This window comes from Chiloscyllium punctatum, chromosome 30, assembly GCF_047496795.1.
Source record: "Chiloscyllium punctatum isolate Juve2018m chromosome 30, sChiPun1.3, whole genome shotgun sequence".
NCBI classification, from domain to species: Eukaryota; Metazoa; Chordata; class Chondrichthyes; order Orectolobiformes; family Hemiscylliidae; genus Chiloscyllium; species Chiloscyllium punctatum.
Window position 1 is genome coordinate 39331991 of NC_092768.1, and position 27089 is coordinate 39359079.

Below are 27089 nucleotides of genomic sequence, written 5' to 3' on the forward strand. Positions count from 1 at the left end.
GGCCTCCAGGATAATCTTCTGGTCCAGGGTCCGCTCAGTGGAGCAGGACGAGACGTGCTCACGTTTCTTCTTCCAGAAGCTGCACAAAGAGAGCTCTGTGCTCAGCAGCCTGAAGGAAGAAGATGGCTCGGTAACGTCATCTCAGGCTGACATCATGAGGATCAGTAAATCCTTCTACGCCAGCCTGTATGACGCGAAGCCGACCGACAGCGCAGCCTCCCAGTTGTTCCTGTCCTCTATCACGGAGGTCTTAGACGACAGAACACGAGAGAGTCTAGACCAGCCGCTATCTCTGGACGAGTTGACCAAGGCCCTCGAGTCCTTCGAAAAGACTAAAACTCCCAGAAGCGACGGCTTACCGGTCGAGGTTTATTCCGCTCTGTGGGACTTGATTGGCCAGGACCTGCTGGAGGTGTATGTCAGTATGCTCCGGGCAGGTACCATGAGTGAATCCATGAGGAAAGGCATCATCACCCTCGTCTACAAGCGGAAGGGGGAGAGGGAGGAACTCAAAAATTGAAGACCGATCTCACTGTTGAATGCGGATTACAAAATTCTGTCAAAGGTAATCGCCAACCGGGTCAGGTCTGCTCTGGGGTCGGTGATCCACCCGGACCAAACCTGTGCTGTACCGGGCAGGAAGATCACTGAGAGTCTCGCACTCCTCAGGGATACGATCGCCTACGTGCAGGACAGGGGGGTGGACACCTGCCTCATCAGCCTGGACCAGGAGAAAGCCTTTGACAGGATATCACACAGGTTTATGAGAGATGTTCTCTCCAAAATGGGCTTTGGGGAGGGAATCTGCAATTGGATCAGACTGGTCTACACCAACATTGTCAGTGCAGTCTCAATCAATGGGTGGGAATCAGATAGCTTCCCAGTCAGATCTGGAGTCAGGCAGGGCTGCCCTCTCTCTCCTGCCTTGTTTGTGTGCTGCATAGAGCCATTTGCCGAGTCCATCAGGAAGGATGCGAGCCTGAGAGGGGTGACAATTCCTGGCAGCGGGGGCCTGCAGGTTAAGGCCTCCCTGTACATGGATGACGTCGCTGTTTTCTGCTCGGATTCGCTGTCAGTGCGCAGACTCATGTGCATATGTGACCAGTTCGAACGGGCCTTGGGAACCAAGGTAAACCGAGGCAAGAGCGAGGCCATGTTCTTCGGGAACTGGGCTGACCAATCCTCGATTCTCTTCACCATCAGGACCAACCACCTGAAGGTGCTGGGTATTTGGTTCGGGGGGGCTGGGGCGTGCACCAAGTCTTGGGAGGAGCGTATCAGCAAAGTGAGGCAGAAACTGGGCAGATGGAAGCTACGGTCGCTCTCCATCGTGGGAAACATCCTGGTCATCAGGTGTGAGGCACTGTCATTGCTATTATACGTGGCACAGGTCTGGCCTATTCCCAGAACCTGTGCTGCTGCAGTCACCCGGGCCATCTTCCAGTTTATATGGAGGTCAAAGATGGACCGGGTCCGAAGGGACTCGCTGTATAAAGATCCGGGCAATGGGGGAAAAAAGACACCCAATGCCACCCTCACCCTGATGGCCACCTTTGTGTGTGGCTGCATCAAGCTGTGCGTGGATCCCCGGTACGCAAACACCAAGTGTCACTACGTACTGAGGTTCTAACTGTCCCCGGTGTTGCGAAGGATGGGCCTGGCCTCGCTGCCGCGGAACGCTCCGAGTAGTTCGACCGTTCTGTATCACCTGTCCTTCATGGAGAAGTTTATGAAGAAAAATACCTTTGACCACAAGTCCATCAGGAAGTGGTCAGCACGTAATGTCCTTGAGACACTTCGGGAAAAGGAGAGGGCGGATCCTGTCGAGCGGTTCCCTGAGCAGACTGTCAAAGCCATTTGGCAGAATGCCTCATCGCCAGAACTTTCCAACAAGCACCAAGACGTGGCTTGGCTGGTGGTGAGAAAGGCTCTGCCTGTGAGATCCTTTATGCACGCCCGGACTCTCAGCCGCACCGCACGCAGACCTCGAAGTGGCTGCGGTGGGGACGAGACTGTCACACACCTCCTTCTGGAATGTGCCTACGCAGAAGAAGTCTGGAGAGGAATGCAGTGGTGCTTGTCGAGGTTCGTCCCGAGCAGCGCCGTGACGCGGGACTCCGTGCTCTACGGCCTGTTCCCCGGGACTCACACCGAGACGAACATCAACTGCGCCTGGAGGATCATCAACTCGGTGAAGGACGCTCTCTGGGCGGTCCGAAACTTGTTGATCTTCCAGCTGAAGGAGTTGATCCCAACTGAGTGTTGCAGACTGGCACATTCCAAGGTCCAGGACTACGTATTGAGGGACGCGCTGAAGCTTGGGGCAGCTGCCGCCAAGACGCGGTGGGGAAAGACAAGGTAAGGGACCCTTGGATAACGATGGAGTTTGGGAATTTAGTCAAAAGGTAAAAAGAAGCCTATGTAGGATTTAGGAAGCTATTATCAGACAGGGCCCATGATGAATATATAAAAAAAACAGAAAAGCAGTGAATTAGGAGAGCAAGAAGGGTCCATGAAATGATCTTGGCAAGTAGGGTTAAAGAGAGTCCCAAGGCATTCTGGAGGCACATTAAAAACAGAGGGACAACTAGCAAGAAAGTAGGACCACTCAAGGATAAAGGAGGGAACTTGTGCTTGCAGGCAGAGGATGTGGGCGAGATCCTAAATGAGTACTTTGTGTCAATATTCACCCAGGAGTGAATATGAGGATATTGAGATTTGTGTGGAGCATGCTAACATGCAAGAGTATTTTGAGATCAACAAAGAAGTGGTGTTGGGTCTCTCAAAGACCATTAAGGTGGATAAGTCACCACCACCTAATGGTATCTACCCCAGGTTATTGAGAGAGACAAGAGAGGAGATTGCTAAAGCCTTGACCAAGATCTTCGTTGAGCAGCTAATGTTGTTCCTCTGTTCAAGAAGGGAAATGGAGATAATCAAGGGAACTATAGAACGGTGTGTCTCTCATCGGTGATTAGGCAGCGATTGGAGAGAATGCTTAGGTGCAAAATTTATCCAACTTTATCCACAGACCCAATTGATCAAGATCTCTTTGTAATCTTAGATGACCTTCTTCATGGTCCATTATATCATTCATTTTGGTGTCATCTCCAAACTTACTCATCATGACTCCTCTCTTCTCATCCAAATCATTTGTACAAATGACAAACAAAAGTCAAATAAATTGTTGGAACTGTGAACTGACAAGTCCCAGGTTCTGATGAATTTCATTCCAGGTCTCAAAGGAATTAAATCGAGCAATAGCTGACACATCAGATTTAATTTCTCAAATCTCATTAGATTTAGGGTAAATTCCTTTAAATTATAAAGTGGCAAACACAACTCCTTTACACAATAAGGGAGGGAGCCAGAAATCAGATAACTGAACAACTGACACTGAGCTTAACATCTGTCACAGGGTCAATGTTAAAAGTTATGATTAAAGGTGGTGCAACAGGGTACTTTGAGATAATCAGGCAGTGCAAAATATTTTTTCAAAAGGAAATCATATTTAACTTCTTTATTGGAGCTACCTGGTGAAGTAACTTATGCTGGAGAAATACAGAAACAAGTGGATGTATTTACATTTCCAGAGGCAATTAATAAAGCATCACATCAAAGGTTAGAGCAGAATATAAAATCTTCTGATGTCGGGGGTAACATAGTAACATGGATTGTAGTTTGGCTGGCTAACAGGAAGCAGAGAGTAGAAATAAGTCAGTCTTTTTCAGCTTGGCATAATGTCACTAGGGATGTGCCAATGGGGCCTGAACTCTTTCCAATTGAAATAAATGATATGGACCGAGGGTCAAAGGTATGGTCACTAAGTTTGCTGACATGACAAATATAGTGAGGAAAATGAGTTGTGAAGATGTCATAACTTATCTACATCCTTTTGTATGTTCCTTAAGTGAACGGTCAATGGTTTGGCAAATGGAGTACCAAGTGGAAAGGTGTGAGATTGTGCAGTTTGACAGAAAGAATAAAAAAGAAGCATATATCTAAATGATGAGATGTTGTAGAATTCTGAGATGCAGTTGGAGTTTAAAAAAAATCACATAATACCAGGTTACAGTCGAATAGGTTTCTCTGGAAGCTTTCAACATACTGTTTCTTCATCAGATGGTTGTGAAGCAAAATCATAAGACACAGAATGTGTAGCAACAGGATTGCAGTGTCATGGAATGTAATAGTAAATACATTTACTTTGTGTCTTTCATCTTTTAGAATGATCATGTTAGTTTCAGTTCGTTCATATGTAAACCCCAGAACTTTTTTAAAGTTGTATTCTCAAGATAGTTTTTAACAATAGGTGCCATCTGTGTCCTAATGTTAGGTCAGACTGATTCTATTTCTAAAGTGGGATTTACAGAATTTTACATGGAGTTATGCAGTTTTTGAGCAAAATAAAATGTAATTCGCAAGTACAAATTCACCCCACACACTTGTATGTGCGTGTATGCAGGGGAAACCAAGTGAGTGTGTGCATGTGGGTATGTGTGTGGGATGTCTGAGTGTCTGTGAGAGAAGGTGTGTATGTGTGTGAGTGTACTGTGGTATAAGTCTGTGACAGGGTGTTTGTGGGGGAGGTGTATGTGTGAGCGTATGAGAGAGAGCTTGTGTATGAGAGGGGGTCTGCATGGGTGTGTGGGTCTGTAGATGTGTGTGTGTGCATTTTTTGGTGTGTGTGTGTGTGTGTGTGTGTGTGTGTGTGTGTGTGTATGTGTGTGTGTGTGTGTGCGTGCAATAGGGTCACCTGTAGTGCGACATGAACCCAAGGTCCCATTTGAGGCCATTCCCATGTGGTCTGAACTTGGCCATCAGTCTCTGCTCGTCCACATTTCATTGTTGCCTGTCCTGAAGTCCACCTTGGAGGACGGTCACCCGAAGGTCCGAGGTCATCTGTCCCAGAACGCTGAAGTGTTCTCCGACTGGGAGGGAACATTCCTGCCTAGTGATTGATGTGTGGTGTCCATTCATCCATTTCTGCAGTCTCTGTTCGGTCTCGCCAATGTAGCACACCTCAGGCCATCCTTCCCTGCAGTGTATGAGATTGACAGTGTTGGCGAGTCACATGAGTACCTGCCGCGTACATGGTGGGAGGTGTCCCCATGTGTAATGGTGGTATCTGTGTCAACACTCTGATACATCTTATAGCATCTGCTGTGACAGAGTTGTGTGGTGTTGTCCTGAAGACCAGGCAGTTTGCAGCGTACAATGACCTGTTTGAAGTTTGCTGGTTGTTTAATTATGAGCAGTGGAGGTGTGGAGAAGGTGTTGGCGAGGTGCTCACCACATTGTTAATATGTTGCAGACTGTGAAGAATGTAGCGTCGGTTTTCGGCTCCCAGGAAGTACCTGGCAACAAAAGGTACCCTATCAGTTGCAGTTCATATCTGTCTCCTGAAGAGGCCAATATGCTTCCTCGCTAGAACTGGCAGTTGATGAGTTGAGCATCACACCCCGTTCTTATGAGGGTATCCTTGAGTAATTCCAAGTGACTGTCACATTCCTCCTTATCTGAACAGGTCCTGTGTATGTGTAGGGCTTGTCCGTAGGGGATGGCTGTTTTAATAGGTTTCAGGTGGAAGCTGGAGAAGTGTAACATCGTGAGGTTATCCCTGGGTTTGCGGTAGAGTGAGGTGCTGAGGTGAAAGTGAGGACTGCAGGTGCTGGAATTGAGAGTCAAGATTAGAGTCCTGTTGGAAAAGCACAGCAGGTCAGGCAGTATCCGAGGAGCAGGAAAATTGACGTTTCGGGTGGAAGCCCTTCATCAGGAATGAGCTACTCATTCTTGATGGAGATGCATGTGTCCAAGAAACAGACAGAAGCTAATGCGTAGTCCATGGTGAGATTGATGGTGGGATGAAATGTGTTGATGTCACTGTGTAGTTTTCTCAGTGACTCCTCGCCAGGGGTCCAGAGGAAGAAAATGTTCTTGGTGTATAGTGTTAGTTGGAGGTCCTGCATAGAGAACAAGTCTTGCTCAAATCTGTACATGAAAATGTTGGCATATTGGGCTGCAAACGTGGTCCCCATGGCTGTTCCATGTGCCTGGATGAAGAACTGGTTGTTGAAGGTGAAAATGTGGTCAAGGATGAAGCAGATGAGTTGTAAGATGGTGCTAGGAGATTGGTAGTTGTTGGCGTTGAGCACTGAGGCTGTTGCCCTGATGCCGTCATTGTGGGGGATGCTGGTGTAGGTGCTAAAAGGTCAGTTGTGATCAGGAATGAACCCTGTTTGACTGGTCCATGGGTGCTGAGTTTCTGTAGGGAATCTGGAGTCTCATGACAGAAGGTGGCGGGGGGAGGGGGTGGGGGGGGGGTGGGGGGTGGGGGCTGGGGGGGGCGGAGGCGGGGGGAGGTGTAGTCCCTTGTACATTGGGTTTCAAGATGCCTTCGACACTCCCCCCCCGGGTAACGGACCGTACTCACTCCATTCCAGAACACGGCCCGTACTCACTTTGTCCCGGGACACGGCCCGTACTCACTCCGTTCCAGGACACGGCCCGTACTCACTCCATTCCAGGATAGGGCCCGTACTCACTCCATTCCAGAACACGGCCCGTACTCACTCCATTCCAGGACACGGCCCGTACTCACTCTGTCCCGGGACACGGCCCGTACTCACTCCATTCCGGGACACGGCTCGTAATCACCCCATCCCGGGACACGGCCCGTACTCACTCCATCCCGGGACACGGCCCGTACTCGCTCCATCCCGGGACATGGCCCGTACTCACTCCATCCCGGGACACGGCCCGTACTAACTCCCTCCCGGGACACGGCCCGTACTCACTCCATCCCGGGACACGGCCCGTACTCACTCCATTCCAGGATACGACCCGTACTCACTCCATCCCAGGACACGGCCCGTACTCACTCCATTCCGGGACACGGCCCGTACTCACTCCATCCCGGGATAGGGCCCGTACTCACTCTGTCCCGGGACACGGCCCGTACTCACTCTGTCCCGGGACACGGCCCGTACTCACTCCGTTCCAGGACACGGCCCGTACTCACTCCATTCCAGAACACGGCCCATACTCACTCCCTCCCGGGACACGGCCCGTACTCACTCTGTCCCGGGACACGGCCCGTACTCACTCCGTTCCAGGACACGGCCCGTACTCACTCCGTTCCAGGATAGGGCCCGTACTCACTCCCTCCCGGGACACGGCCCGTACTCACTCCGTTCCAGGACACGGCCCGTACTCACTCCATTCCGGGACACGGCCCGTACTCACTCCATTCCAGAACACGGCCGGTACTCACTCCCTCCCGGGACACGGCCCGTACTCACTCCCTCCCGGGACACGGCCCGTAATCACTCCATTCCAGGACACGGCCCGTACTCACTCCATTCCAGGATACGGCCCGTACTCACTCCATCCTGGGATAGGGCCCGTACTCACTCCGTTCCAGGACACGGCCCGTACTCACTCCATTCCAGGACACGGCCCGTACTCACTCCATCCCGGGATAGGGCCCGTACTCACTCCATTCCAGGACACGGCCCGTACTCACTCCATTCCAGAACACGGCCCATACTCACTCCATTCCAGGACACGGCCCGTACTCACTCCATTTCAAGACACGGCCCGTACTCCCTCCATCCCGGGACACGGCCCGTACTCACTCCATTCCAGAACACGGCCCGTACTCACTCCATTTCAAGACACGGCCCGTGCTCCCTCCATCCCGGGACACGGCCCGTACTCACTCCATTCCGGGACACGGCCCGTACTCACTCTGTCCCGGGACACGGCCCGTACTCACTCTGTCCCAGGACACGGCCCGTACTCACTCCGTTCCAGGACACGGCCCGTACTCACTCCATTCCAGGACATGGCCCGTACTCACTCCATTCCAGGACACGGCCCGTACTCACTCCATTCCGGGACACGGCCCGTACTCACTCCATTCCGGGACACGGCCCGTACTCACTCTGTCCCGGGACACGGCCCATACTCACTCCATCCCGGGATACGACCCGTACTCACTCTGTCCCGGGACACGGCCCGTACTCACTCCATCCTGGGACACGGCCCGTACTCACTCCATTCCAGGACATGGCCCGTACTCACTCCATCCCGGGACACGGCCCGTACTCACTCCATTCCAGGACATGGCCTGTACTCACTCCATCCTGGGACACGGCCTGTACTCACTCCATCCCGGGTCACGGCCCGTACTCACTCACTCCCGGGACACGGCCCGTACACACTCCATCCCTGGACACGGCCCGTACTCACTCCATTCCAGGACACGGCCCGTACTCACTCTGTCCCGGGACACGGCTCGTACTCACTCCATTCCAGGACACGGCCCGTACTCACTCTGTCCCGGGACACGGCCCGTACTCACTCCATTCCAGGACACGGCCCGTACTCACTCCATCCCGGGATAGGGCTCGTACTCACTCCATCCCGGGTTAGGGCCTGTACTCACTCCATTCCAGGATAGGGCCCGTACTCACTCCCTCCCGGGACACGGCCCGTACTCACTCCATCCCGGAACACGGCCCGTACTCACTCCATTCCAGGACACGGCCCGTACTCACTCTGTCCCGGAACACGGCCCGTACTCACTCCATCCCGGGACACGGCCCGTACTCACTCCATTCCGGGACACGGCCCGTACTCACTCCATCCCGGGATAGGGCTCGTACTCACTCCATTCCAGGATAGGGCCCGTACTCACTCCATTCCAGGATAGGGCCCGTACTCACTCCCTCCCGGGACACGACCCTTACTCACTCCATTCCGCGACACGGCCGGTACTCACTCTGTCCTGGGACACAGCCCGTACTCACTCCATTCCAGGACACGGCCCGTACTCACTCCATCCTGGGACACGGCCCGTACTCACTCTATTCCAGGACATGGCCCGTACTCACTCCATCCTGGGACACGGCCCGTACTCACTCTATTCCAGGACATGGCCCGTACTCACTCCATCCCGGGACACGGCCCGTACCGACTCCCTCCCGGGACAAGGCCCGTACTCACTCCATTCCGGGACACGGCCCGTACTCACTCTCCCCCGGGACACAGCCCGTACTCACTCCATTCCAGGATACGTCCCGTACTCACTCCATTCCAGGACACGACCCGTACTCACTCTGTCCCGGGACACGGCCCGTACTCACTCTGTCCCGGGACACAGCCCGTACTCACTCCATTCCAGGACACAGCCCGTACTCACTCCATCCTGGGACACGGCCCGTACTCACTCTATTCCAGGACACGGCCCGTACTCACTCCATCCTGGGACACGGCCCGTACTCACTCTATTCCAGGACATGGCCCGTACTCACTCCATCCCGGGACACGGCCCGTACCGACTCCCTCCCGGGACAAGGCCCGTACTCACTCCATTCCGGGACACGGCCCGTACTCACTCTCCCCCGGGACACAGCCCGTACTCACTCCATTCCAGGATACGTCCCGTACTCACTCCATTCCAGGACACGACCCGTACTCACTCTGTCCCGGGACACGGCCCGTACTCACTCTGTCCCGGGACACAGCCCGTACTCACTCCATTCCAGGACACAGCCCGTACTCACTCCATCCTGGGACACGGCCCGTACTCACTCTATTCCAGGACACGGCCCGTACTCACTCCATCCTGGGACACGGCCCGTACTCACTCTATTCCAGGACATGGCCCGTACTCACTCCATCCCGGGACACGGCCCGTACCCACTCCCTCCCGGGACACGGCCCGTACTCACTCCATTCCGGGACACGGCCCGTACTCACTCTCCCCCGGGACACAGCCCGTACTCACTCCATTCCAGGATACGTCCCGTACTCACTCCATTCCAGGACACGACCCGTACTCACTCTGTCCCGGGACACGGCCCGTACTCACTCCATTCCGGGACACGGCCCGTACTCACTCCATTCCAGGATACAGCCCATACTCACTCCGCCCTGGGACATGGCCCGTACTCACTCCATCCCGGGACACGGCCCGTACTCACTCCATTCCGGGACACGGCCCGTACTCACTCCATCCCGGGATAGGGCTCGTACTCACTCCATTCCAGGATAGGGCCCGTACTCACTCCATTCCAGGATAGGGCCCGTACTCACTCCCTCCCGGGACACGACCCTTACTCACTCCATTCCGCGACACGGCCGGTACTCACTCTGTCCTGGGACACAGCCCGTACTCACTCCATTCCAGGACACGGCCCGTACTCACTCCATCCTGGGACACGGCCCGTACTCACTCTATTCCAGGACATGGCCCGTACTCACTCCATCCTGGGACACGGCCCGTACTCACTCTATTCCAGGACATGGCCCGTACTCACTCCATCCCGGGACACGGCCCGTACCGACTCCCTCCCGGGACAAGGCCCGTACTCACTCCATTCCGGGACACGGCCCGTACTCACTCTCCCCCGGGACACAGCCCGTACTCACTCCATTCCAGGATACGTCCCGTACTCACTCCATTCCAGGACACGACCCGTACTCACTCTGTCCCGGGACACGGCCCGTACTCACTCTGTCCCGGGACACAGCCCGTACTCACTCCATTCCAGGACACAGCCCGTACTCACTCCATCCTGGGACACGGCCCGTACTCACTCTATTCCAGGACACGGCCCGTACTCACTCCATCCTGGGACACGGCCCGTACTCACTCTATTCCAGGACATGGCCCGTACTCACTCCATCCCGGGACACGGCCCGTACCCACTCCCTCCCGGGACACGGCCCGTACTCACTCCATTCCGGGACACGGCCCGTACTCACTCTCCCCCGGGACACAGCCCGTACTCACTCCATTCCAGGATACGTCCCGTACTCACTCCATTCCAGGACACGACCCGTACTCACTCTGTCCCGGGACACGGCCCGTACTCACTCCATTCCGGGACACGGCCCGTACTCACGCCATCCCAGGACACGGCCCGTACTCACTCCATTCCGGCACACGGCCCGTACTCACTCCATCCCGGAATAGGGCCCGTACTCACTCCATTCCGGGACACGGCCCGTACTCACTCCATCCCGGGTTAGGGCTCGTTCTCACTCCATTCCAGGATAGGGCCCGTACTCACTCCCTCCCGGGACATGACCCGTACTCACTGCATTCCGGGACACGGCCCGTACTCACTCCGCCCCGGGACACGGCCCGTACTCACTCCATCCTGGGACACGGCCCGTACTCACTCCATCCTGGGACACGGCCCGTACTCACTCCATTCCGGGACACGACCCGTACTCACTCCATTCCAGGACACGGCCCGTACTCACTCCATCCCGGTATAGGGCCCGTAGTCACTCCATTCCGGGACACGGCCCGTACTCACACCATTCCGGGACACGGCCCGTACTCACTCTGTCCCGGGACACGGCCCGTACTCACTCCATTCCAGGACACCGCCCGTACTCACTCCATCACAGGATAGGGCTCGTACTCACTCCATTCCAGGACATGGCCCGTACTCACTCCGCCCCGGGACACGGCCCGTGCTCACTCCGTCCTGGGACACGGCCCGTACTCACTCCATTCCAGTACATGGCCCGTGCTCACTCCGCCCCGGGACACGGCCCGTGCTCACTCCGTCCTGGGACACGGCCCGTACTCACTCCATTCCAGGACACGGCCGGTACTCACTCCGCCCCAGGACACGGCCCGTACTCACTCCGCCCCGGGACACGGCCCATACTCACTCCGCCCCGGGACACGGCCCGTACTCACTCCATTCCAGTACATGGCCCGTGCTCACTCCGCCCCGGGACACAGCCCGTGCTCACTCCGCCCCGGGACACAGCCCGTGCTCACTCCGTCCCTGGACACAGCCCGTGCTCACTCTGTCCTGGGACACGGCCCGTACTCACTCCATTCCAGGACACGGCCCGTACTCACTCCATCCCGGGACACGGCCCGTACTCACTCCATTCCAGGATAGGGCCCGTACTCACTCCCTCCCGGGACACGGCCCGTACTCACTCTGTCCCGGGACACGGCCCGTACTCACTCCGTCCCGGGACACGGCCCGTGCTCACTCCACCCCGGGACACGGCCCGTGCTCACTCCATCCCGGAACACGGCCCGTACTCACTCCATCCCGGGACACGGCCCGTACTCACTCCGTCCCGGGACACGGCCCGTACTCACTCTGTCCCGGGATACGGCCCATACTCACTCCGTCCCAGGATACGGCCCGTGCTCTCTCCGTCCCGGGATACGGCCGTCCTGTTTCCTGCCTTGAATCCATGATCTGATTGGTGCCTGCTGCTCAGTGCAGAGGGCATCTCCCATCATTCTCTCTTGGTGACTGTGGGTGGAGTATCATCAGCCACTTGGGGCCAATATCAGAATCTATTGATCTCCTTGAGCAGAATCTATAAATCCTGGTCTTGGAACCCAGGGTCAGCCCTCCCCTCCCAATACTCCTCATCTCTGAATGGGATTTAAATACAAACATGGTCACATAAAGATTTCTGCTTTGATTGGTCTCACAATGAACAAATATTTGCTTACATCCATGAACCCATGTTCTCAAGCCCAGCCGGATCTGATGTTGGTATGTTGGGATGTTGGGGGTCGGATGGGGGGTTCAGGCAGTCATGGAGAATATTGCTGAACCAATGCACGGTCATCCAGAATGTGTTCCTGTTTTGTGCTGAACAGAGATTCCTGCTCTCATCCTTGTGTTCCCCATTTCTCACTCACTGCCTCATATTGTACAGCACTATTGACCTTTGTTCTGACATGTTTTGTGCTTCGTCTGTCATGTGGGAATATGTTAAATCAGCAAACAAGAACTTTCAATATTGCTTGGAAATGATTCGGTATTCATTAAACCAAACAGAACTTAAAGTTTTACTGAATCTCTTTGGTCTGTTGTGGAAAATGAAACTCTACAATCAGCATTTCAGGAAAACTGTTGCCTTATGTTGGAAGAACAGAGTTAAAGTAAAATGTTTTGACACCTCATTGCTGAATCTCTGAGACAGCAGCAGCACTTCCTGGACAAGTTCAGAAGGTTACTATCTGCAATTAGGATTATCAAGTGTCCACAGTAATTATTCCTGTCTTGCATCTGATCACAGTTTTTTTCCACATCCCAATACCAGTTGACATGAGACTTTCAGTCACTGAAACAATCAGAGACTGACTTCAATTCCCACCGAGGATGAGAGTCTGACCAGTGTTTCTGTTTTCTAACAGATACAATTATTACAGGAGCTGAGATCTCAGTGACAACCCTGGTCCATCCAGTCCGGACAGTGATTCTCTCACAGCTGGATCACAGACAGGTCAGTGAAACAGACTGCTGTTTGTAAGTTATGATTATGAGGATGATCTTCTACATTATTCTGAGACAGTGAAAGGGTGGCTGAATGTGATAAAAATCAGTGTAAGTGTCAGTATAACAGTTGCTGCATGAGTTTGAGATACCATTCAAGTGTTTGTGAAATATTTGTGGATATGTGTATAACTGTAAAGCATATATTATGCTTCAATGGATATGTGCTACAGACAATCTGAAGGAAAAACCAGTAAAACTAGAAAAGGAGATATACCCATTGGATTTGTTGTTTGTACCACCAGGTATGACCAGTTCATTTCCAAGTATGTTGTTTTGTTACTGTTCTTCCTCTCTCTGAGTTATACTGGTTATTCGGGAATATCAGCTTCTGAGTTGGGGGTTGCTCCTGCGTTGTGATTTATTAAACATGCTGAATCAGTACATTGCACTTCCCTGACAAATGTGACTGAGAGACTTCAGTTTTCTGCTAACACTGTATCTGTCCATGTCTTCAACACCTTTAGCCTGCTCCTGAGCAGAGTGTCATCTTTTTGCAGTTGTTGAATTTTCAACATTCTTCAATGTTGGCATCGTTATTCTATCTGAATGTTCATTTCTGTGAAAAGACCATGAATCTGGAACGACTGACAGTTTTCCTGTTTTATATCAAGTGCTGTTGCTCCAGGAGGTGAGATCTTAGTGGAATCACTGCATCTCTCCACCCCCTGTAGTGATTTCCCACAGAACTGGAACTTCATGTATGGATCACTAGAATAATTTCATCTCAAGGGATCCTGTTGAAAGTGAGTATAACTGTCTGAGTATGAAGGTTCCTGGTGTATTATTGTGAGACAGCAAGAGTGTATGTGAGTGTGACAGTAGTTGTGTTAGTTAACAGTTGTTGCTTGAGTATATCTCATTAAATGTGTATGTAAGTGTGTGAAACAATGTTTTTGGAAATCTAAATGAGTACAAAGACATTATATTGTACTTCCATGTGCGCAAAAGTTTGTATAAAAGTAGGGAAGTTATGTTGTCATCAGAAAGGACACTAGTGTAACCACATCTGCAGCCCTGGGTACAGTATTGATCGTTCATGGAGGATGTAAAGGCTCAGAGCAGGTTTACCAGACTAATACCTGGATTGGTCGGGTGGCCTAATGACAAAAGGTTGGACAGTCTATGTTTGTATCTGCTGGAGTTGATATCTGCCTGTCAAGGCAACTTGATTAAAACTGATTCAATCCAGAGGGATCTTGACACATTGATTTGGAGAAGGTGTTTTCTCTGAAGGGAGAATTGAGAAGGAGGGATGACTCCTTAAAGAGAGGGGGAAGTTCATTGAAATCAAAGATCAAGTACATTTCTTTTTCTCTTGAAGGGTTCGTGAGGAACTGGAACTCTCTCACTGAAATGGCAGTGGAAACAACCCCTTGTGTATTTGTGAGTTGAAGGCAGAAGGATTCTTAGGGATAGAGAAAATTTTCCAGGTGTTCCATGAAAATCCCATTGTTTTCAAAGCTGCAGAGAAGGAGGTGACAATGACCCGGTGCTGAGTTTCTGAGTGAGCACACTCACAGAAATACATCAGCATCCTGAAGCTCAGTGACAGAGTGTGGAGTGATCACAGATTCAGATTAAAGGGGGTGGAGATTGACCAGTTTCCTGCCTGTTGTGTAGAATATCTCCAAGGCAGGGTTTACTGACAGCCACATTGCTTTGCAGCCTTACCTTCTCTCAGGAGCTGTCTCTGACAGTTTGGGACTTTAGAACAATTTAAATCCTGGACGCCTGGGCACATGCATTTAGACACAGTGAGTTCCAGGGGGATGGTGTGTGTCATTGGGAGGGTGTTCAGTTATGGGGACGGGGTCAGTGAGAGTAATGGGGTTGGGTGAGCTGAGTGATTGGATGCTTTCTATGTGTGTGGTTGGGAGTGATCAGTTTTATATCTAAGTCAGTAGTTAGAGCTGGTTTAATTTCCTCTGTATTTTGCTGGCTAAGGTAAGTCAGTCAGAACTCTCTAATGTCCCCAAAACCCGCTGAACAGTCGGGACCTTTCCCAATGGGTTGTATGTTATGCAGAGACCCTCTGATATTCAGTCTCCTGGGCAGTTAACGCACAGTCAGTGCATTCCCTCTTTCAGGAAGTTCCAGTGGTTATCTTCCCATGTCTCCCCTTGAATATTGTCCTGATCAGTCGCTGTGGGCGAGTGTCTAATGGCAGGGATTGTGGAGAGATCAGTCCTTCTGGGCAGTGGCACTGCTTGCTGGGATGGTTTTACTGACCCAATGATATTGTCTATTTCCCCTGGGATTTTCCAATCAGGAATTCTGGGCTGGGAATTCAGTAGCTGCAGGAGAAGGCCATTCAGCCCTGAAGATCATGGCTGGTCTGACTGAGGCATCAGCTCCACTTTGAGATCAGCCACATGATCAGATTGAATTTGTAGAGTAAATCAATACATCGCAATTCAAACTTCCTGGGGAATTACAGACTGGCTGTGTATTGTGTCAGGATTTCCAACAGGAGTATGGGATGAGGTTTTCCCTGATACAGGAGAATGGGATTGTTGTATACTTGATGAGAAATTACAGAATCAACAATTAGTTTGAACAAGAAGTGGTTTGTCACATGTTGAGGATCTGTAGACAGCCTTACATGTGGACCACTGTCTCCACTGGATCCATCATAGAAACCCCACTGTGTGGGAAACAGGCCCTTCAACCCTTCACATCAACCCTCTGAAGAGCATCCCCCTCCCAAACCCATTCCCATTACTCTACATTTAACCCCTGAATAACCTACACATCCCTGCACATCATGGGAAATAATCTTTGGACTGTGGGAGGAAACCAGAGCACCCAGAGGAAACCCATGCAGACATGGGGAGAATGTGCAAACTCCACACAGACAGTCTCCCAAGGGTGGGATCGAATCTGGGTCCCTGGCGCTGTGGGGCAGCAGTGCTAATCACTGAGCCATCATGACACCCCTAGAATCTATGGTGCATCTCACAAGTAGTTCTCTCTCTCTCCCTCTCTCTCTCATGGTCTCATATCTCCACAGTTGGAGGTGTTACTCACACTGTACCAGACAGTGACCCTTTCAAACTTTTGATCAAGGACAGGGATTTTCTTTTAAACATTTTTGATAATCAGTCAAAAGAAAGTTCTGGAATGTGCCTTTGTAAAAGAAGTCAGGAGAAAGAAGCAGTTGTTTTTTGTTGCGGTTCATTCAGAGCAACTCGATGAAGCAGGACTCTGTGCTCTATGGGCTGTTCCCTGGGCCACACACTGAGACAAATATTGAACGTGCTTGCAGGACTATCAATTCAGTGAAAGATCTTTTTGGTGTCTTTGAGTTGCCCCTGACCAAGTGTTGCTGACTGGCATATTCCAAGGTCCAAGGACCATGTGCTGAGGGGTCACTAAAGCTTGAAGCAGATGCTGTCAAGGCACAGTGAGGAAAGACCACTGTCTGAGGTCTTTCTGCCAAAGGTTAATGGGGGTTCGTTCAGTTAAGAGACCCTCTGGTGCTTCATATGCAAGTTAATATAGTCTTGTACAGTAAGAGATACCTTTGGTTTATTTGTTGGATAGAATCAAACTCCAATGTTTGTTTTTTCCTTCACATGCTGTTTTACAGAACAGAACTGTATTTGCGATTATGTGTGTATCAAGAGGTTTTTTTTGTGAGTAAAGCATACTTTTGAATGCGAACATGTAAAAGGCCCAATGCCTTGGTTGAGGCTGTGACTGGTAGAATATATCTCTCTATCTTTAACAAAGATGTTGTTGATGTTATACTGCCAGAGGAGGTAGGTAAGACCCTGGCTGGACGGCAAGTTGAAACAGTTATGTTAGAAAGGCTGGGTTGTAATTTATGTTGACCCTTCAGGACTAAGTGATTTTGCATCCAAGGTTTCTGATGGAAAGAACAGTAGAAATTGCAGAGGCTCTGATCAGTATTTCTCAATCTCTACAAAGACATTGAGGTGCCAGAAGACTGGGAAATTGTAAATGTTTCTCCAGACACCCAGAGATTGAGAAAGGTTATGGTGTAGATGGGAGGCCCTTCAGCCCATCCTGTTTGCAGTGCCTCTCTGTTCAGTCTAACTTGTCTCCTGTCTTTTTCCCATATCTCTGCACATTATTTCCATTTAAACCATCTGATACCCTCTTGTCTGTCTCAATTAAATCCGTCTCCACCATACTTTTAAAAGTGCGTTCCATTCCCTCACGATTTACGGTGTGTAATTGCTTTACTCATCTCATTTTGCTTCTTTTTCAAAGTCACTTTAAAACTGGGCACTCTGGGTCTTTATTTACATGTGTGTGAAAACAGATTCTCCCTCCTCACTCATTCTATTCAGACCACTCTTTTGGAATACTGTGTACAATTCTGGTCACTCTTCTATAGGAAGGATGTTGTTAAACTTGAGAGAGTGTAGAAAAATTTTACAAGGACTTTGCCAGGAGTGGAGGGTTTGGCCTATCAGGAGAGGCTGAATAGACTGGGGCTGTTTTCCCTGGAGCATCAGACACTGAGGGGTGACTTTATAGAGGTTTATAAAATCATGAGGGGAATTGATAGAGTGAATAGCCAAGGTCTTTCTCCTTGGCTGGGGGAGTGCAAAACCAGAGGGCATAGGTTTGAGATGAGAGAGGAAAGATGTATAAAGGACCTGAGGGGTGATATTTTCAAGCAGAGGGTGGTGCATGTCTGAAATGAGCCACCAGAGGAAGTGGTGGAAGCAGGTCAAATTAGAACATTTAAAAGGCATCTGGATGGTTGGATGAATGAGAAGGAGTTAGAGGGATATGGGCCAAATGCTGGCAAATGGGAGTAGGTCAGATTGGGATGTCTGGTTGGTGTGGATGAGTTGGACTGAAGGATCTGTTTCCATGCTGTACAGCTCTATGACCCTATGTACCTCGCGAGTTTGTAAACTTTGATCAAATCTCTTCTTGGTTTTCATTTCTCCAGGGTAAAATGGTTCCAACATCTCCAATCTTTCCTTCTAGTTGGACAGAATATAAACAAAAAAACAGAGAATTACCAAATGATTAATGAGGAGAGAAAAAAATAGAGTATGAGAAAGTTACCCAAAAATATCAAAACAGATAGGAGAGGTTTCTTTAGATGTTTTTCAGAAATTTAACAATATCAGTGTGGGGCCTGAGTCTGGGGAGTTAGTAATGGAGGATCAGGAAATAGCAGACAAATTGAATGGATATTTTACATCGATCTTTGCAAAAGAGGATACAAGTCACATCCCAAACAAAGCTATAAATCAGGAATGGAGAGAGTGGGTGAAATGCAAGAAACTATAATTACCTCAATGGAATACTAAGTAAGCTGCTGGAACTGTGAGATGACAAGTCCCAGGCCCTAATGAATGTTACTCTTGGATCTTAAAAGAAGTAGCTAATGAGAAAGTTAATGCGATCATTTTCATTTTCCCAAACTCATTAAATTTAGGGAAGATGTTCGTGCATTGCCAAGTTGTAAGTATAGCTCCTTTATACAAAAGTGGGGGGGAGCCCAAAAGCAGGAAACTAAGCTAAAGAAAGTGAGCTTAACAACTGTCATAGGGACAATGTTAGAAGGTATTATTAAAGATTGTATAACAGGGCACTTTGGATTCATTCAAGACAACCAGGCAGAGCCATAACATCTTTGTCAAATGGAAATCAAGTTTAACTAATTTATTGGAGTTATTTGAAGAAGTAATTTATGCCGCAGAAAAAAGGGAACCAGTAGATGCATTCAGATATCCAGAAATCATTTAATAAGGGTCACATCAAAAGATATTGCAGATTATAAACTCTTCTGGCGTCAGGTGTATCATATTGGTTTAGATAGAAGAGTGGCTGGCTAACAGGAATCAGAGAGTAGGGAATAAGTGGGACATTTTCAGGGCGGAAGTGGGTACTGCAGATGCTGGAGACTAGAGTCAAGATCAGAGTGGTGCTGGAAAAGCACAGCAAGTCAGGCAGCATCCGAGGAGCAGGGAAATTGACCCTTCGGGCAAAAACCCTTCTTCAGGAATTCCAAAACGTCAATTTTCCTGCTCCTCAGATGTTGGCTGACCTGCTGTGCTTTTCCAGCACCACTCTGATTTTGGGTCTTTTTTCAGCCTGGCATGATATCACTAACGGTGTGCCATAGGGTCATTGCCAGTGTCCTAACTGTTTACAATTGGTATTCATGATATGGATCAAGGGATCAAAGGTATAGCAGCTAAGTTTGCTGATGATACAAAAATGGTGACAAAAGGAACCTACAAGGGATGTAGATAATTTAAGTGAGCGGGCAATGATTTAGCAAATGGAGTGCACTGTGGGGAAGTGTGAAACTGTCCAGTTTGACAGCAAGAATTCAAAGAGTATGTATCTAATGTTGTGAGGGATCCTAGAGTGCTGAAATGAAAGAGAAATGATGTCTCGGTGCATGAATCAGAGAAGGTTAGTCGACAGGCACAGCAAGTAATCAGGAAAACTAATTGAAATAACTGCACAGAGGCTGGTACTCTGTCACTGAGTCACCCTTTATTTACTTGTGTGCAGTTCTCTGGCTGAGACCAGCCAGTTTGAAGCCAGCCCCATGAACCGAAGAGATTCTCATTCTCCTATATTTGTTTGTTTTTGGTTATCCCCACATTACTACGATACAATAGTGTTACTTGTTTTCCCCCACAAAACCTGTGTTGTGTGTGCACAAGTGCATGGCCTCAGTAAAAATACCATTGTGCAAATAACTTTACTCAATATTTCCTGAAGAAGGGCTCATGCCCGAAACGTCGATTCTCCTGCTCCTTGGATGCTGCCTGACCTGCTGCACTTTTCCAGCAACACATTTTCAACTCAATATTTCTACCACCAGAAGAACCAGAAACAAGCAAGACCCAAAAGGGGTGATGCTTACATGAAAAACACGGTAAAGCGGGAGGGTGGGGATTAAATGAAATTAGAATTGGAGAGCAATCCACAGACCCAAAGTGCCTATCTCTAATTCCATGTTTTTTTTTGAGGTATGATGCCGGAAATGCTTATTCCAATTCCAAGATGGTTGTTGCAAGCAAATCTTCTTTAGGCACATCCTGTCTTCTCCCCTCGCCACTGAAATAACTGCACAAAAGCTGGTATCCCAACACCAAGGCACCCTTTATGTACTTGGGTGCAGTACACTGGCTGCGGCTAGCTAGCTCAGATTCAGCTCCCTGAACTGAGGAAAATTTAATCCTCTGATTTTCTACATATATATAATATATATATAAAAAACGTTAATACTCCTACACTACTGCAGTAAGGCTTATATTCCCCAGCACCAGTGTTTGTGTCTGTGTGTAGACATGGTCAAAAAGGCCAAGTGTAAATAACTTTATTCAAACTGTGCCACCAGGAAAGACCCCCGTGTGGCGAATGGCCAGGGAGAAACAAAGCCCAGAGTGAGCATCGCTCACGTGAAAAAGGTGAACAGGAGGGGATGGGCTAAATCAAAACCGAGTTGGAGAGGGAAATAAAGCACCCCATCCCCTCCCCACAGTACCCACCTCTAATCCCTAGTTTATATATTCATTCTTTCCTTTTTTAGCACAAAGAAACAAAACAGAAACCAAAAAAAGGGATGGCAATGTCTCAGACCAAGAGGATTTTTCCCCACAGAGTGACTGGCTGTGGTCAACCAACTCACAGTCAGTCCCCTGAACTGAGGAGATTCTCAGTTTTTAGTCCTGGTTCTCAGTCCTGGTTTTATATATATATATATATATATATATATATTATATACACAGATATGGATATTCTTTATTTCTGTTGTTCCACACAGAGAAGAAACATCGAGTGCAGAAAACTTCATTCATATTCCACCACCAGGAAGAACAAAGCAGCCACGTGGCCAGTGATAAGCAGAGCCCTTCTCATCAAAGGGTAATGCTTATGTGGTTGAAAAAGTGAAGGGGAGGGCAGGGATTCAATCAAAATAGAGTTGGAGGGAGAAATAAAGCACTCCGGTAACCACCGGAGTGTCTGCGGTCTGCGGTAACCACCTCTCCCTGAAACTCTCGCGGGTGTTGGGTTGACACTGCGTGCTCCTTCTCCAGGGATACCTGGGCCCGAACAGTCCACTGTTAAATTTTTTCTTTATTGAGGAGTTTCTAAATCTCCTGGTTATATATTTTTAATTTGCGCGCACACACACACGCACACACACACACACACTACCGCCTAACAGCAGTAGTGCTTATATTTTTCCCCAGCCCCCGTGTCGTGGGTGTGCAGGTGTCCAACACAGTGAAGAACAATAAGTGTGTAAACCATTATTTATATTTCACCCCCAGGAAGAAAGGAAACACCAGGGTGGCCAGTGACAAGCAATGTCCTTTCCAGAGGGCATTGCTGCGTGATCAAAAAGGTGAAGGGGAGGGCAGGGATTAAATCAAAACAGAGTTGGAGGGGGAAATAATACACTCCACTCCCTGCGGCGCCCACCTCTCCCTGAACAACTCCAGGGTGTTAATAGACACAGCGTGCTCCTTCTCCAGGGATACCTGGGCTTGAACAGTCGCCTGCTGAAATTATTTTTAAGTTCATGAAATAACTCCATGGAGGCCAGTATCTTGCCACCTTTTATTTACACATGGAGAGTCTTTGACACTAATCCAGCTCCCTCAGAGCCAGCTCTCAGAATGAACAGGATGCCTGATACATTTTTTTCTTTTACCCATACTAACACCGAGCAGTGGTAGTGCTTATATTTTCCCCAGCATCCACGTCATGTGTGTGCAGGTGTCGGACACAGTGAAGAACAGCAAGTGTGCAAATCTTTATTTATTCCATCCACCACCAGGAAGAAAGGAAGCACCCGAGTGGACAGTGACAAGCGATGCCCTTCACATCAAAGGGCAATGCTGTGTGATCAAACAGTGAAGGGGAGGGTAGGGACTAAATCAAAATAGAGTTGGATGGGAAAATAATTCACCCCACTCCCTGCAGCACCCACCTCTCCCTAAACAACTCCAGGGTGTTGGTGGAGACCCTGGGCTCTAATGTAACCGTGGAAGAGGGGCATGCAGTCGGCCCTAATGACTCCCTCCACGGTCGCCTGTTGATTTTTATATTTTTTATTATTTTTTTTTTCTCTACCCGGGTCTCCTGGTTATTTTTTTTTTTTTTTGCGATGGAGGAGGTCCAGGATTTGCATGTCCTTGGCGGAGTGGGAAGGGGAGTTGAAGTGTTCGGCCACAGGGTGGTGGGTTTGGTTGGTGTGGGTGTCCCGGAGATGTTCTCTGAAGGGCTCTGCAAGTCGGCGTCCTGTCTCCCCGATGTAGAGAAGACCTCATTGATCTTTTTATTTCAAACTGCCGCTGGGACATTGATCACCTTAACCTGTCTACCCCCCCCCACTCCAACTTCTCACCCTCGCAACACATAGTCCTCCACTCCCTCTGTTCCAACCTCAACTTCACCATCAAACCAGTGGATAAAGGGGGTGCAGTGGTAGTTTGGCACACTGACCTCTACACCGCTGAAGCCAGGCGCCAATTCAAAGACACCTCATCCTGCTGCCCCCTTGACCATGAGCTCACCTCCCAACACCAAACCATCATCTGACAGACCATACACTACCTCATCACCTCAGAGGACCTCTCACCCATAGTTTACAACCTCAAGATTTGGGAACCCTGCACCTCGTGGTTCTGACTCCTACCCAAGATCCACAAACCTGACTACCCTGGCCGACCCATCGTCTCGGCCTGCTCCTGTTCCACCGAACTAACCTCCACCAACCTTGATATTGTCCTATCCCGCCGGTCCAGAAACTCCCCCCATACATTCGGGACACCACCCATGCCCTCTGCCTCCTCCAGGACATTCGTATCCCTGGCCCCCAATGCCTCAAATTCACCATGGACATCCAGTCCCTATACACCTCCATCTGTCATGACCAGGGCCTCCAAGCCCTCCATTCTTCCTCTCCCAACGTCCCCACCAGTACCGCTTCACTGACACACACATTCATTTGGCTGAACTAGTCCTCACCCTCAATAATTTCTCCTTTGAATCCTCCCACTTCCTCCAGATGAAAGGGGTAGCCATGGGCACCCACATGCGCCCCAGCTATGCCGGTCTCTTTGTTGTTTAGGTGGAATAGTCTATCTTCCACAGTTCCACCGGCACTGCTCCCAACATTTCCTCCGCTACATTGATGGTTGCACTGGCACCACCTTGTGTTCCCATGAGGGGGTTGAACAGTTCATCAACTTCACCAACACATTCCACTCCGACCTGAAGTTCACCAGGACCATCTCAGACACCTCCCTCCTCTTCTTGGATCTCTCCATCTCCATCAACAGTGACTGAATCAACACAGACATCATCTCCAAACCCACTGACTCCCACCTTTACCTGGACTACACCACCTCCCACCCTACCTCCTGTAAAAATTGCTATCTTGTATTCCCAATTCCTCTGCCTCCTGCTCCCAGGAGAACCAGTTCCACCACAGAACTCACCAGATGGCCTCCTTCTTCAAAGACCACAATTTCCCCTCCCACGTGGTTGATGATGCCCTCTGGGGCACTTCCTGTACCTCTGCCCTCCAACTGCAACAAGGATAGAGCCCCCTGGTCCTCACCTTCCATCCCGTACACATTACATCATCCTCCGTATACATCACATCATCCTCTGCCATTTCCACCACCTGCAAACACACCCCACCGCAGAGATATATTTCCATCCCCACCCCTACCCGCTTTTCGTAAAGACAATTCCCTTTGCGACTCTGTTGTCAGGTACACGTCCCCGACCGACCCACCCTCTCCTTCGCCAGGATTGCAAAACCTGCGCCCACACCTCCCCCCTCACCTCTGTCCAATGCCCCAAAGGAGCCTTCCACATCCATCAGAGCTTTACCTGCACTTCCACACATGTCACTTACTATATCTGTTGCTCCCAATGTGGTCTCCTCTACACTGGGGAGACAGGATGCCTACTACTTGCAGAGGACTTGACAGAACATCTTGGGGACACATGTACCAACCAACCCCACCACCTCATGGCCGAACACTTCAACTCCCCCTCCCACTCCGCCGAGGACATGCAAGTCCTGGGCCTCCTCCATCGCCACACCCAAAGCACCTGACACCTGGAGGAAGAACGCCTCATCTTTCGCTTTGGGACCCTCCAACCTCACAGCATCAATGTGGTCTTCACCAATTTCCGTATTTCCCCCTGCCACACCTTACCTCAGTTCCAACCTTCCAGCTCAGCACCATCCTTCCTGTCCATCGTCCTTCCCACCTATCCCCTCCACCCTCCTCTCTGTCCTATTACCATTACGCCCACCTCCATCCACCTATTACACTCTCAGTTACCTTCTCCCCAAGCCCCACCACCCTCCCATTGATCTCTCCACCCCCCCGAAGCTCCCAGCCTCATTCCTGATGAAGGGCTCTTACCTGAAACGTCCATTCTCCTGCTCCTTGGATGCTGCCTGACCTGATGTGTTTTTTCAACACCACACTCTCGACCCTGAATTCTATGGAGTTGAGTGATGTAATTGAAAGATAGGTTCTTGAGGGGACTTGGCTGGGTGGGTGTTAAAAGGATGGTTCCTCAGATGGAGCAGGTGCAAAAGGCCGAATGGCCTCATCTTGTTCCTTGTTCATAGCCATTAATTCCAGGTTTCTGAATTACATCTAAATTTTATCATTTGCACTGTTGAAATTCAAACCCAAGTCCCAGTGCATTAGCTAGGGTCTGTGGATTATTATCCAGTCAGGGTTTGAAGAATTTGGGAATCTTCTTTTATTGTTATCTGTTTAAGTGTCCACCAGCATTTCCAACAGGATGTGGTCAGAGTTTGGATTTGATCTGATGGTTATGGGATCACTTCAATCTGTCTCAGGCTGTTTAGCGTATCAGTTCTCTTGTAGCATTACTTCCTCAGGCTGACATCTCATATTTGTAAATGGTCTTGGCAGATCTCTTTAAAACTAGGGTCACTCCTCCAGTCCAGTGGGGATTGGCTGGGCCAGGAGCTTACAGATTGTGAACATATGTAGTTTAATGACGGCTGATGGCTACATCTCCTCATGGAAGCCCAGGTTGAGTTGCTAGATCTGTCAGGGCCACACAACAGAGATTCCCCGAATCATAGAGATGTACAGCATAGATCATGGCATCCAGATATCCGAGATAAATCTAGTCCCATTTGCCAACATTTGGCCAATATCCCTTTAAACCGTTGCTCTTCATATATGCATCCAGATGCCCTTTAAACGTAATTGCACCCACCTCTACCACTCCCTCTGGCAGCTCATTCCATACATACACCACCCTGTGGGTGAAGAAATCGCCCCTTTGATCCCTTTTAAACCTTTCCCCTCTCACCTTACACCTGTGCTGTCTAATTTTGGATTCCCCACCCTGGGAAAAAGACTTTGTCTGTTTACCCTATCCATGCCCCTCATGATTTTACAAACCTCTATAAGATCACCCCTCAGCCTCTGATATTCCTGGGAAAACAGCCCCTCCATATAGGACAAAGGGTAACTAAGGAGAGAATAGGGTCCCTCAAAGGTCAACAGGGCGGCCTTTGTGTGGAGCCGCAGGAGATGGGGGAAGATACTAAACGAGTATTTTGCATCAGTATTTACTGTGAAAAAGGACATGGAAGATACAGAATGTAGGGAAATAGATGGTGACATCTTGAAAAATGTCCAGATTACAGAGGAGGAAGTGCTGGATGTCTTGAAACGCATAAAAGTGGATAAATCCCCAGGACCTGATCAGGTGTACCCCTAGAACTCTGTGGGAAGCTAGGGAAGTGATTGCTGGGGCTCTTACTGAGATATTTTTATCATCGATAGTCACAGGTGAGGTGCCGGAAGACTGGAGGTTGGCTAACATGGTGCCAATGTTTAAGAAAGGTGGTAAGACAAGCCAGGGAACTAAAGACAGGTGAGCCTGACTTCGGTGGTGGGCAAGTTGTTGGAGGAAATCCTGAGGGACAGGATGTACATATATTTGGAAAGGCAAAGACTGATTAGAGATAGTCAACATGGCTTTGTGCGTGGGAAATCATGTCTCACAAACTTGATTGAGTTTTCTGAATAAGTAACAAAGAGGATTGATTAGGGCAGAGTGGTAGACGTGATCTATGTGGACTCCAGTAAGGCTTTTGACAAGGTTCCCCATAGGAGACTGATTAGCAAGGTCAGATCTCAAGGAATACAGGGAGAACTAGCCATTTGGATACAGAACTGGCTCAAAGGTAGAAGACAGAGGGTGGTAGTGCAGGGTTGTTTTTCAGACTGGAGGCCTGTGACCAGTGGAGTGCCACAACGATCAGTACTGGGTCCACTACTTTTCATCATTTATATAAATGATTTTGATGCGAGGATAAGAGGTACAGTTAGTACGTTTACAGATGACACCAAACTTGGAGGTGTAGTGGACAGCGAAGAAGGTTACCTCAGATTGCAATGGGATCTTGATCAGATGGGACAGTGGATTGAGAAGTGGCAGATGGAGTTTAATTTAGATAAATGTGAGGTGCTACATTTTGGAAAAGCAAATCTTAGCAGGACTTATACACTATAGAATGGTGAGCTCCTCGGGAGTGTTGCTGAACAAACTGACCTTGGAGTGCAGGTTCATAGCTCCTTGAAAGTGAAGTCGCAGGTTTGAGCTATAGAATCATAGAGTCATAGAGATGTACAGCACGGAAACAGACAGGACAATGAAGAAGGCATTTGGTTTGCTTTCCTTTATTGGTCAGAGTATTGAGTACAGGAG

The 27089-nt window shown here is 49.6% G+C and overlaps 1 protein-coding gene across 4 annotated transcripts in view; it reads left to right on the forward strand.

Annotated features, from left to right (window-relative positions):
* The window catches only part of LOC140455423 (uncharacterized), a 48783-nt gene that overhangs the window by 11823 nt on the left and 9871 nt on the right, over nucleotides 1-27089 (forward strand). The window contains exons 2-3 of one of the 4 annotated variants that reach the window (XM_072550284.1): nucleotides 13202-13290; nucleotides 13955-14086. The gene's annotated coding sequence lies outside the window, so the exon portion shown is untranslated. Of the gene's footprint in view, nucleotides 1-13105; nucleotides 13291-13782; nucleotides 14087-21163; nucleotides 21219-27089 lie in introns of those variants that run through there. The other 3 variants (XM_072550283.1, XM_072550285.1, XM_072550286.1) reach the window with 3 other exon arrangements.